The sequence below is a fragment of the Rattus norvegicus genome, chromosome 3 (genome assembly GCF_021556685.1).
Source record: "Rattus norvegicus strain SHRSP/BbbUtx chromosome 3, alternate assembly SHRSP_T2T, whole genome shotgun sequence".
In the NCBI taxonomy this organism is placed as follows: Eukaryota; Metazoa; Chordata; class Mammalia; order Rodentia; family Muridae; genus Rattus; species Rattus norvegicus.
Window position 1 is genome coordinate 52,449,636 of NC_141536.1, and position 11,361 is coordinate 52,460,996.

An 11,361-nucleotide genomic window follows, 5' to 3' on the forward strand; every position below is an offset into this window, starting at 1 on the left:
ATATGGTCATCTCTGTCACTTTCAATCTCACACTGTGAGACTGCATCCCGTTACCCTTACAAGATTGGAATTCATTACAATTCCGGTAATGGAGGACCAGCAGGCCCTCTAGACTATTATATGTATGCCCTGTTGAGTTATTTGTCTGCCAAGCCACAAACCAGGGTAGTTTCTCTCCATTTAATTTATCTTCATTAATTTTTCTTGGCAATATTTTTATAGTTTTTAGTATACAGATTAAGTATATTCTTACTAAATGCATAATCTAACATGGAGAGATTCCACATTCTATAACAAACACTAAAACACACACACAGAGAGAGAGAGAGAGAGAGAGAGAGAGAGAGAGAGCGAGAGAGAGACTCACAAACACAAGCACACACACACACATACACACACACACCAAAGACATACATACACCAAAAACAAAACCAGTATTTTAACTATTTCAACATTTTGTTCCACTATAAATAGTATTTTCTACCTCCTAATTTATTCTCCTCTCATGTATTACATCCCAAACACAGTTTCTTCTCCTTCCCCTCCCCCAGTCTCCTCTATGCACGCCCTTTCGTTTTTTCCCCAAATCCATCTTCCCTTCACCTCCTCTCAGAAAAGAGCAGGCCTTCCAGGGGAGCAGGCCTTCCAGGGAGGGGCATCGTCTAAACAAGGCAACAAGCTACAATAAGGCCAGGCAAACATTCTGATATTAAGGCTGGACTAAGCAACCCAGTAGGAGGGAAAAGGTCCCAAAGGCAAGCAAGAGTCAGAGACATCCCCGGTTCCCACTGTTAGGAGTCCCACAAGGTCACCAATCTACACAACCACAAGATAAAAGCAGAGGCCCTAGGTCAGATCCCTACAGGTTCTCTGATCTCTGTGAGCCCACTTGAGTCCCACTCAGTTGATTCTGTGGACTGTGTTCTTGTGGTGTCTTTGATCCTTCTGACTCCTCCAGTCCTTCCTCCCATCCTCTTCAGCTCCACCTTAAGTTTGGTGTGGGAGTCTGCATTTGCTCTCATCAGTTGCTGGATGAAATCACTCTGGTGTCAATTATGCTAGGCTTCAGTCCCAGCTCATCCTGTAGGCATGACAAACTGTAGGTCGGAGGTTTTGTGGCTGGATTGGAGTCCCAATCCCCATTTGAGGCCTTGTCTGGTTCTGGAGGATGGCCAGTTCAGGCTCCTGTTCCCCATTACTAGGAATGTTTGCTAGTGTCACCCTGGTAGAGGCCAGGGAGTTTCCATTGCACTAGGTTTCTATCTCCCACAATGCCCCGTAATTCCAGTCATCTCAGTATTCTGTCCCTAGATCACCACGACCTGACCCCTCCTTTTCTCATCCGCACCCACTCCGAGTCCACCCATAAAATGTATTCTATTTCCCCTTCCCCAATGAACCTCTCCTTGTTAATTTGCCTCTCTGGTTTGTGGATTGTAGCACGGTTATTCCTTACTTTACAGCTAGTAGGCGCTTAAGCCGAGTGCATACCGAGTTTTCGTCTGGGGTCTGAGTTATCTCACTCGGGATCATTTATCTTTTTCTACCTGCATCCATTTCCCAGCAAGTTTCATCATGTCGTTTTTATGTTAACAGCTGAGTAATACCCCGTTGTATAAACGTACCACTTCTTTTTGTAAAATTAATTCTTTGGTTGAAGGACATCAAGGTCGTTTTCAGTTTCTGTTTAGTCTGAATAAAGCTGTGGTGAGCGTAGGTGAGCAAGTGTCCTTATGGTAGGATGGAGTGGCCTTTGATTATAGGCTCAGGAGTGGTATGGCTGGGTCATGAGGTAGATCAATTTCCAATTTTCTGAGAAACCGCCATATTGATTTCTAAAGTGGCTATACGAGTTTGCACTTCCAACAGCACTGGAGGAGTGCTTTCCTTGCTCTACATCCTTGCCGGCATGAGCGGTCTCATGAGTTTTTTTTATTTTAGCCGTTCTGATAAGTGTAAGATTGGAACCTTAAAGTTGTTTTGATTTGCCCTTCCCTGATGGTCATGGATGTTGAACATGTCTTTAAGTGTCTCTCAGCCACTGGAGATTTCTCTGTTGAGAATCATATTTGGATTTGTGCTCCATTTTTAAAACTGGATTATATTTAGTTGGTTGAAGTTTAGTGTCTTGAGTTCTTTATATATTTCGGATGTTCCTCTGTCAGATGTGTACTTGGTGAAAAGCTTTTCCCATTCTGTAGGCTGTCACTTTGTCTGAATGACAGTGTTTTTGCCTTACAGAAGGTTTTCAGTTTCATGAGGTCCCATTTGTTTTTTGTCTTTTTTTTATTTATAATTTTTTATTGGATATTATTTTATTTACATTTCAAATGTTATTCCCTTTCTTTGTTTCCCATCCATAACCCCCCTGTTCCATCCTCCCTTCCCCTGTTTCTATGAGGGTATCCCCCACAGACCTGCCTACCCCTTCCTGCCTCCCCACCCTGACATCCCTACACTGGGGCATCAAGCCTTGGCAGGACCCATTGATGCCCAACAAGGCCATCCTCTGCTACATATGCAGCAGGAGTCATGGGTCTGTCCATGAGTACTCTTTGGATGGTGGTTTAGTCCCTGGGAGCTCTGGTTAATTGATATTGTTGTTCTTATGGGGTTGCAAACCCCTTCAGCTCCTTCAGTCCTTTCTCTAACTCCTCCATTGGAGACCCGTTCTCAGTTCAATGGTTGGCTGCAAATATTCACCTCTGTATTTGTCATGCTCTGGCACAGCCCCTCAGGAGACAGCTATATCAGCCTCCTGTCAGCATGCACTTCTCAGCATCAGCAATAATTTCTGACCCATTTGTTAATTGTTGATTTTAGTGTCTGCACTACTGATATTCTGTTCAGGAAGTTGTCCCAATGTGCTCAAGGCTATTTCCCACTTTCTTTTCTATCAGATTCAGTGTTTCTGGTTTTATGTTGAGGTCTTTGATCCACTTGTTTACACGTGTAAGAAGATAAATATGGATCTGCAAAGATTCTTCTACATGCAGATGTCCCGTTTGACCAGGACTATTTGTCAAAGATGCCGCCTTTTTTCCATTGTGTTATTTCTGGCTTCTTTATCAAAAATCAGGTGTCTGTGCGTGTTTGGATTTATGAGTCTTCAATTTGACTCCATTGATCAACCTGACTGTTTTTATGCTAGTAACATGCAGTTTTTATTACTATTGCTCTGTAGTGCAGCTTGAAATCGACAATGGCGACACCTTAGATGTTCTTTTATTATATAGGATTGTTTTAGGTATCTTGGCTTTTTTGTTTTTGCATTGGAAGTCGAGTATTCTTTCAAGGTCTGTAAAGAACTGTGTTAAAATTTTGATGGAAATAGAGTTGAATCTGTAGATTGCTTTTGGTAAGATGCGTTTTTATTATGTTGATCTTACTGATCTGTGTGCATGGGAAATCTTTCCATGTTCTGTTGTCTTCTTCAATTTCCTTTTTCAAAAACATGAAATTTTTAATCATATAGGTCTTGCAATTGCTTGGTTAAATTGACTCCAAGATACTTTGTGTTATTTGTGACTATTATGAAGGGTGTTGATTACTTTCTCTGTCTCTTTGTCATTTGCATATAAGAAGGCTACTGATGTTTTTGAGTTAACCTTTGCTGAAGATGTTTATCAGTTAAAGAAGTTCTCTGCTAGGATTTTGAGGTCATTTATGTATACTATCATATCAACAACAAACAACAACATTTGACTTCTTCCTTCCCAATTCGTATTCCCTTTGATCTCCCTTAGTTATCCTATTGTTCTAGTTAGAAATTCAAATACTATTAAAATAGATATGAAGAGAGTAGACAGCTATGTCTTGTCCCTGATTTTAGAGAAATTGCTTTGAGTTTCTTACCATTTAATTTGATTTTGGCTATCTGCTTGCTATAAATTGCCTTTATTATATTAGGCATGTGCCTTGTATCCCTAATCTCTCTGAAATTTTTATCATTAAGAAACGTTGGATTTGGGTTGGGGATTTGGCTCAGTGGTAGAGTGCTTGCCTAGCAACCGCAAGGCCCTGGGTTCGGTCCCCAGCTCTGAAAAAAAGAAAAAAAAAAAGAAAGAAACGTTGGATTTTGTCAAAGGCTTTTTCAGTGTATAATAAGATGATCATGTAGCTTTTTTCTGTTTGTTTATATTGTGGATTACATTGACAGATTCTCATGTGCTGAACTATCCTTGCATTTCTGTGATGAAGTCTACTTGATCATGGTACATGATCTTTTTGATGTGTTCTTGAAATCTGTTGACAAGTATTTTATTATTTTTTGCATCAATGTTCATGAGGGAAACTTGTCTGTAATCCTCTTCCTTTGTCAAATCTTTATGTAGTTTTGCTATCAGGGTGATTATGGCCTCACTAGAAAAACTGGTAATGTTCTGTCTATTTCTATTTTGTGGAATAATTTGAGGAGTATCGGTGTTAGCTATTGTGAAAGTCTGGTAGAAATCTGTGCTAAAACTATCTGGCCCTGGACTTTGTTGTTGTTGTTGTTGTTGAGAGACTTTTAACGAGTGCTTCTATTTCCTTGGGGGTTATAAGTCCTTTTGAATTGTTTACCTAATCTTGACTTAACTTTGGTAAGTGTTATCTATTGAGAAAAATCATCCATTTAATTTTCAAATTTTGTGGAGTACAGGCTTTTGAAGTAATACCTAGTGATTCTTCAAATTTCCTCATTGTTATGTCTTCCTTTTCATTTCTGATTTTGTTAATTTGGGTACTGTCTCTATGCCTTTTTGTTAGTTTGAATATGAGTTTGTCTATCTTGTTGATTTTCTCAAAGAACCAGCTCTTTGTTTCATTGATTCTTTGTATTGTTCTCTTTGATTCCTCTTACCGATTTCAGCTCTGAGTTTGATTATTTTCTGCTGTCTTCTCCTCTTCACTGTGTGTGCTTCTTTTTGTTCTAGAGTTTTTAGGTGTGTTGTTAAGTTGCTAGTATGAGATCTCTCCAACTTCTTTATGAAAGCACTTAGTGCTGTGAACGTTCCTCTTAGTGCAGCTTTCATCGTGTCCCATACCTTTGGGTATTTTGTCCATTCATTGTCATTGAATTCTAGGAGTCTTTGATTTCCTTCTTTATCCTTGCCTTGATCCAGTAGTCATGCTGTATACAGTTGTTTGGCTTCCATGAGTTTAGCAGCTTTCTGTTGTTTCTTTTGTTGTTGAAATCCAGCTTTAATCCATGATGGTCTGATAGGATTGGTTTCTATGTTTTTGTTTTGCTTTTTTTTTTTTTCTTCAATTTTCTTGTATCCGTTGAGACTTGCTTTGTGAATGAGAATGTAGTCAGCTTTTGAGAATGTTTTGTGAGATGCGGAGAAAAAGGTATATTCTTTTGTATTTGGGTGAAACGTTCTGTACATATCTGTTAGTTCTATGTGCTTCATGATATCTGATAGCTCCATTATGTCTCTGTTTAGTTTTTGTCTCAGTAACCTGTTCATTGGTGAGATTGGAATATTGAAGTCTCCCCTCATCAATGTGTGATTTAAGCTTTAGTAATAGTTCCTTTACAGATGTGGGTGCCCTTACGTTTGAAGCATAGATGTTGAGAATTGAGATGTCATTTAGTGGATTTTTTTTCTTTAATGAGTTTAAAGGATCCTCCCACATCTCTTTTGATTAATTCTGGTTTGATTTCTATTTTGTTAAATGTTAGAATAGCTACACTAGTTTGTTTCTTGAGGACATTTGCTAGGACTATTTTTTCCAACCTTTTACTCTGAGTTAATGCCTGTCTTTGATGTTGAGGCATGTTTCTTGTATGCAGCAGAAGGGTGGATCTTATTTTTGCCTCCATTTTGTATCTTTTTATTAGGAAATTGAGTCCATTTATATTGAGAGATATCAATGACCAATGACTGTTAATTTATGTTATTTTATTGTACTTGTATTGGTGTGTGTGTGTGTGTGTGTGTGTGTGTGTGTGTGTGTTCCTTCTGTGAGTTATGCTGGTGTGAGAAATCTATTGCCTGAGTTTTTGTGGTCACCATTAATTTCTTTTGGGTGGAGCTTTCCTTCCAATACCTTCTGTAGGACTGAATTTGTGGATTGATATTGTTAAATTTGACTATAACTCAAAATATTTTGTTTTCTCCATCTATGGTGATTTAAAGTTTTACTGGGTATAGTTGAGCTGGCATCTGTGGTCTCTGAGTCTGTAGCACATCTGTCCAGGCTTTGCCTCCGTTGAGAAGTTTGGTGTAATTGTAATTGGTCTGCTTTTATATGTTGCTTGGCCTTTTTCTTGTACAGCTTTTAGTATTCATTCTTTGTTCTGTGTATTTAGTGTTTTGATTAGTATGTGGCAAGGAGACTTTCTTTTCTGGTCTAAACAATTTGGTGTTCCATAAGATTCTTGTACCTTTATAGTTATGTTCTTCTTTAGGTTAGGAAAATTTTCTTCTATTTTTTGTTAAACGTATTTTCTGAACTTTTGAGCTGTGAATATTCTCCCTCTTCTCTTCCAATTATTCTTAGGTTTGGTCTTTTCACAGTGTCCCAGATTTCCTGGGTGTGTGTGTGTCATGAATGTCTTAGATTTAACATTTTCTCTGACTGATGCCTTTATTTATTTGATCATGTCCTCAATGCCTGAAATTCTTTCTATCCTCTCTTGAATTTTATTGGTGAAGCTTTCCCCTGTAGTTCCTGTTTGCTTACCTAGATTTTCCATTTCCAGAATTCCCTCAGTTTGTGTTTTCTTTATTGGTTCTATTTCCATTTCAGGTTTTGAAGAGTTTTATTTGTTTCCTTCAACTATTTGTTTGTTTTTCCTGGCTTCATTTGAAATTATTTAAGGGATTTATCTCCATTTTTATTGTCTTTTCTTTGATTTCTTTAAGGGATTTGCTCATTTCCTCTTTAAGGTCCTCTACCATCTTCAGAAAGTTGACTTTAAGGCTGTTTTCTTGTGCTTTAGTTGTATTGGTCTACTCATGACTTAATATAGTGGGGTGACTGGCTCTCGTGGTGACATATTGTCCTGGCTGTTCTTGATTATGTTCTGAAGTTTAAGCATCTGGATTTAGAGTGATTATAGTTCTAGGTGCTGATTTCTGTGTTTGTTGGTTAGGTGTTTTCTTCCTTGGTTTCTGTTTCTTCTATTGTCTTCTGGCTAGAGTGGTCTGTGATTGAGGTAAGAGTCTCTACCTGAGTTGGGCCCCTTGGCTAGCAGTGTGGGACTGCTCAAGTTGGGGCCTGGAGTTCTGACAGTATATAAGGCTTCTGATTTGGCTATGGGTACCTTGGGGTTCAGGATGCTGGCCTGGCTTCTGGGGGTGGGGTGTGCGTCTACTGGGTTTTCAGGAGCTGGTGTGGACTCTATTCTGGGTTAGGATATGGTAAAAAGGAGAGGAGGGGTGTTGGGGAACATTTTGCACACTGTATATTTGAATTCTGATTTCGGTACCTGAAAAATCTGTGTACAGTCGTGTTTTGTTATTGTCCTCAGTATGAAGCACTTCTTGACTCATTACTTTGTCAAACATTGTTCTCCATCATCTTCTGATTGGGCAATAAGGAGCTGATCAGCCTATTAGCTGAGCGAGAGAGAAAACGTGGGATTTCCATGCCCTGAAGGAGAAAGCGGGGGTCTCGAGTGGGCTGAGAGTCACTGTGAGAACACAGCTAAGAAGGAGACCAGAGACCAGAGAGTGACAAGATGACAGGTGATGGACACGTGGCTGGAAAGTAAACTGGGATGTAATCCCGGGCAGCATAGTTAGGTTAGAATAGCATGAAACCTGCCCAGCTTGGTGACTGGAGCTTTTAATAAATATATCAGGTCTCTGAACCATTTATTTGGGAAGCTAAAAGGGGCAATAGAAAAGCCCCAGGAGAACGAGGACATCCTGAGTTTTGCAGGCAAATGGATGGAACTAAAAATATCATCCTTAGTGAAGTAACCCAGACCCAAAAGGACACACACATGGTATGTTCTCATTAATAAATGGATATTAGCCAAAAAAGAGAAAAAAAAGAAGAGTACATAATACCGAAGATACAGTCCACAGAACTCAAAAAAGTCAACAAGTGAGGACTCAAAAGGGCCCAACTGAGGACACCTCAGTCCCACTTGGGAGGGAGAAGAAAGCAACCACAAGGGGAGGGAGGGAGGGACAGGAGAGGGAAAGGGAATGGGAGTGGGGGGAGAGGAATATGATCTGGTATTGGGTGGGAGGAAGGAGGGCCAGCAGAAAGAATGGGAACAGGTGACCTCCAGAGGAAGGAGATTGGGAGGACCCTCTAGAATATTACAGAGACCTGGGAAGTGAGAGACTCTCAGTACTCAAAGGGGGGAGTAGATGAAATGCCCTACAGTGGAAGAGGGAACTTATTGAATCCACCTCCAGCAGAAAGACAAGGCATCAAGTGAGGGATGGGGTTGCTATCCCACAGTCAAAGCTCAGATCCATAATTCTTTCTGTCTAAAAGATGTGCAAGGATAGAAATGAAGAATAGCCTGAGGAAAAGAAGGTCCCTACCTAGGGAAAATGTTGGGTATTTTGCCATTAATTATAATTTTAGCTGTAGAATATTTATTGACCTCTCTTTTTTATCATATTGAGATTTCTTTTATTCTTGGTTTGGAAAGAAAATGATTTTTTGTCTTTTCCATTTATCATAAATGGATGTGTGAAGTTTATCAACTCATTTGTTAGGATATGTTGACATAAATAAGATTTTACCTTTTCTTCTGTTGATGTAATGGTTTGTTAGTTTCTTTTAAATCTCTGATATATTGGAATGAAATCTCTGCTCAAAACAAGAGCATTCTCTTACATTACTATATTACAGTTACTTGAATTAAGAAAGTAATATCGTACGTGGCGGCTAGTCGGAAAAATGGCCGCTTCGGGAGAGAGTGGTGCTTTGGCATTGGTAGTAGCACCGAGGAGGCATTTATGACCTTCTACAGTGAGGTGAAGCAAATAGAGAAGAGAGATTCAGTTTAACGTCCAAAAATCAGATTGAAAGATCGACTTGTCCTGGTTCCTCTTACTTTAATCTGAACCCATTTGAGGTTCTTCAAATAGATCCTGAAGGGACAGATGAAGAAATAAAAAAGAGGTTTCGCCAGTTGTCCATCTTGGTGCATCCTGACAAAAACCAGGATGATGCTGATAGGGCACAGAAGGCTTTTGAAGCTGTGGACAAAGCTTACAAGTTACTTCTGGATCAGCAACAAAAGAAGAGGGTCCCGGATGTAATTCAGGCAGAAAAAAAAATGCCGTGTAAACAGGCAGTCTACAAACAGACCATGAAGCTGTTTGCTGAGCTTCAGATTAAAAGGAAAAGGAGAAAAGCCAAAGAAATGCTTGAGAGGGAGCGACAGAGAGAAGAGGAGATTGAAGCCTATGAAAAGGCCAACCGAGAGAGTGGTGGAAAAACTTTGAGGGAAGTCAGGACCGAGTGGACAGTTGGCGAATTTTCCAGGCAAATACAAAGGGGAAGAAGGAGAAGAAGAATCAGACCTTTCTGCAGCTACTGAAAGTCAAGATGGGAGTGAGCAGCAGATCACTGCGGAGCCTCCTTAGCCAGAGTCTCCCCACTGCCTCCTCCTGCTTCAAGGACTCATTCTTTCTCCACCCGCCCCCAACATAGAGTAGCGATTGCCTTTTAGTCTATTTTGTTTTCAATACGATTTAATATCAATCAGAGTAATTCTTTGTACATTGAGAGGAGGGGCTTGGTCTAACCTCTCATCCTTACCCACGGAACCACCAGGACTGGAAGGAGTTACTGATTCATGCCGCCTTCTTTTCCCACAGCCTGTAACTTAATGCTTTATATTTGAGTTGCGGTGGCTCGAAAGTCATGTATAGCTTGTGGAAATCTTTCAATTAAATAAATGCCTTGCTTACAGTGGTGTTGCCCCGACTCCAGATCATCCTGAGCCACGCTGGGAAGCCATCCTTGAGGCCCTTGCTCCAATAGGAGAGGCTTGGTGGGCTCACACAGCACTCACTTGTTGCTCTGAGGTCCCGTGGTGTTTGGCACGGGTCTCCCAGTCACTTAAACCTGTTCACTTTCCAGAGAGTTCGCCATCTTCCAGTCTGTCCCATTGTGTCCTCACTTGTCTGCATTCATGGGTGGTAATAGTCTTTTACATATAATAAATTTTTATACCCCCCAAAAGAAAGTAATATTGATAAAATAATACAAATGAGCTTTACAGAACTTACGTAAGTTTCCCTAATGTCCCTTTCTTCCTCCAAGTTTTCACACAAAGATACATTTTCTCCTCAATTATACTCTTTTGGTTTGCTTTATTCCCTTCTCATTCTATTGCATTTCTTGACACTTTAAACATTCGATTTTTTTTAAGCGTTGCATGTGTGTGTGCACTGTGTGTGTACTCGTACATAGGGACATGTGCATGGTGTCTTCCTTGGTTCCTCTCTATCTTAGCTTTTGAGACAGAGTCTCTCACCAGGCCTAAAGCTTACTCATTCAGCTCTGCCTGCTGGCCAGTAATTTCCAGTCTGTTCCTGTCTTCCCAGTTCTGAAATTAATGTTGCACTTGGGTCCTTCCTGTGAGTTCTGGGGTAGCATTATTTTCCCTGTTCAGCATTTCTTGTCATTTATTTCCTCTATTGTAAGTTTAACTCTCTTTCCTCCTTGCAGCTTCTTAGGCTAGAATATTGTATCTAAGATAAAAAGATCTCTCTTATTTATGATTTAAATAAGCAAAGCTATTGCTTTCCCTTTAGAGCAGTGGTTCTCAACCTGTGGACTGCAATTCCTTTAGGGGGCCATGTTCCAGATATCTGCAAGTCAGTTGTTTGCATTAAAATTCATGACAGTAACAAAATTATGGGTATGAGCGAGCTGTAATTTTATGGTTGGGTTTCACCACAACAAGAGGAACTTAGAGGGTTAGGGAGGTTGAGATGCACTTATCTAGTGAATCCTAAATCCTGGGTAATAGTCAATGCAGAGTCTCTTAATGTGAGAGGATGTGGTTATCAAGTGCTCCTCTCTAAACACGAGATCTGAATAAATATCCCCATTCAAGTCTCAGGGACTGGAGGAAAAGGGGTACAGAAAGACTGCTAGCTATAGGGTAGGAAGGGGTGCTGTATAAAGCTGTTCTTCTTCTGAACATGGCATGGTTTTTGAAGGCCCAGACTCACAGCAGTTGTGGATACCTGCACAAAACAATGCAAGGCAGAGGCCGTCAACATTCAGTTGGAGAGGTGAGAGGCACTCAGGAGGCTTCACCCTTCTGGAGGAGTCATGGGCAGTTAGTTGTGGCAGGTGGTAGAGAGTCATATCCACATTAATGCAGATACTGGTGAAGTTGCTCTTGCTCAAGTAAATAGCTCCCCACCCATGCTCATGAAGGCA

The 11,361-nt window shown here is 40.3% G+C and overlaps 1 pseudogene; it reads left to right on the forward strand.

The window, feature by feature from the left end:
- Positions 1–8,856: 8,856 nt before the first annotated feature.
- LOC134486321 (dnaJ homolog subfamily C member 8-like) lies at positions 8,857–9,615 on the forward strand (annotated as a pseudogene).
- The last annotated feature ends 1,746 nt before the right edge of the window (positions 9,616–11,361 follow it).